The sequence below is a fragment of the Euprymna scolopes genome, chromosome 16 (assembly GCF_053919585.1).
Source record: "Euprymna scolopes isolate OS-2025 chromosome 16, ASM5391958v1, whole genome shotgun sequence".
NCBI lineage: Eukaryota > Metazoa > Mollusca > Cephalopoda > Sepiida > Sepiolidae > Euprymna > Euprymna scolopes.
In genome coordinates this window covers 82,889,952-82,892,163 of record NC_136497.1, presented here as the reverse complement: position 1 = coordinate 82,892,163, position 2,212 = coordinate 82,889,952, and positions in this window count along the sequence as shown.

Sequence of the window (2,212 nt, the reverse complement as noted above, 5' to 3'; positions counted from 1 at the left end):
ATATATATATATATATATATATATATATATATATATATATATATATATATATATATATATATATATATATATATATGTGTGTGTGTGTGTGTATGTGTGTGTGTGTGTGTGTGTGCACGGATAGTTACATACGTATATTTATATGTATGTTGCAATTTAAATTTGTAAATTAATAAATTAAAAAAAACTGTAAATTCCATACCATTTTGTAAATCACACTTTTAAACCATTGCACATTTACTTTAGCCACGTTCTTAACACGTAAAAACGTATTTTTTATACACGAGACGCTTCACTATTTCAAGTAATTTAAATTTAATTTGAACTGAAACACATGAATGCATCTAGATATTAAACGAAGCAGTAATTAAAAACTGCCTGAAAATGACGAAAGAAAAAAATCAGTTGAAAGTACTTGCAAAAAACCCCCCAAAAAACAGATGGAAGAAAACGACTACGGAACTTTTCTAATCAAATTCGACGTAGACATTTGAATGACCATTCGAAAAATGGAAAAATTACAAAAAAAAGACCATTAAGTAAAAACACTTCGTGCTATTTAACAATATCTGTTTGAATGAAAACATGCTGCCCAAATACACCATATATATATATATATATATATATATATATATATATATATATATATATATATATATAGTCAGGTAACTTGATATATATATATATATATATATATATATATATACTTGAAAAATAAATTATGGTATTATAGTAAATTCGAGAGCGAGTTGATGCAGTGATTGCAGGTGATTAAATGACTTACTGACTAGATGGTTTTCTAACGAATGATAAAAAATATATTTTTGTATAGTTTTAAAGGTTAAAAACTTCAAAGACTATATACATATCAAAATAATAATTATTCATTAATACTTACAGACACTAGTGTTTCATGCAATCATCAGTGTAAACGGTTACAATTCGAACTCAGTCATAAAGCAACCTTATACTCCATTTGCTAAGCCATTACCACCGGGCCATCAAACAATTGCCACGAAGATATATGCACAAATCGGTATATATATATATATATATATATATATATATATATATATATATATATATATATATATATATATATATATATACTAACTAGCTCTACCTACGTATTGAGTACTTTTGAAGTAAATACTTAAAGTTTACGCATAAATCTATATTTTCGTATATTAATTTTAAGTGAGTAAATTAAGTAGTTATATATATATATATATATATATATATATATATATATATATATATATATATATATATATATATGTGTATATGTGTGTGTGTGTGTGTGTGTGTGTATAATAACAGTATAGCCACATTCCAAGATCCAAATGATGTTTTTTCTTACTGAACAGTTCGTTCGGTGTATTAAAATTTCGGTACATATTTTTTCAGATGTGTTTTGGTATGCAGAAATAATCGTTATTATTATGTCAATATCGAATCTACTTGTGTATATACTCGTCAGAAAAACAAAAAGAAATTTCTTAGAAAGAAAAAATACATAACATTATAATGCCAGAAATAGGGAAAAAATCAAATTCATAGAAGACTCATAATCGCTTATTAGCTTCTGTAGCCATTTTTTAAACATATAACAAAGCTATTCCCGTCTTAGTTAATGTTTAAATTAAAAATGTTCAACAAATTCAACAAAGTAAACAAGGAAAATATTTATATTTATTCAATAATATAACTTCATTTATTATATCTTATTTTATTTATTACCTGTAATATATTACCTGTAATTTTATCTAAATTAGGTTGACATAGGTCATAGATACGAAACTAAATACTTTTAATAAACTGAATTTATTTACTTTTTTGTTGTTAAATTGTTTGATAATTTACTAATATTTATAAGATAAATAAATATACTTAAAATCATAATCTTATATAAATAAGTGAATATATTTTCATTTAAGTTTAAAAGCACTCAATTTTATATATGCTCTATTGTTATATTTTACAAACATTGAGCTTCTAAACAAAAAGGATTGGTATGCATAAAGAGTGAAATATAATTTAATTAAATATATTTACAAAAAAACGTATATATCTATATATCTATATATCTATATCTATATATATATATATTAATTTAATAGAGAGAGATAGAGATAGAGAGATAGACAGAGACAGAGATAGATAGATAGATAGATAGATAGATAGATAGATAGATAGATAGATGTGTTTGTAC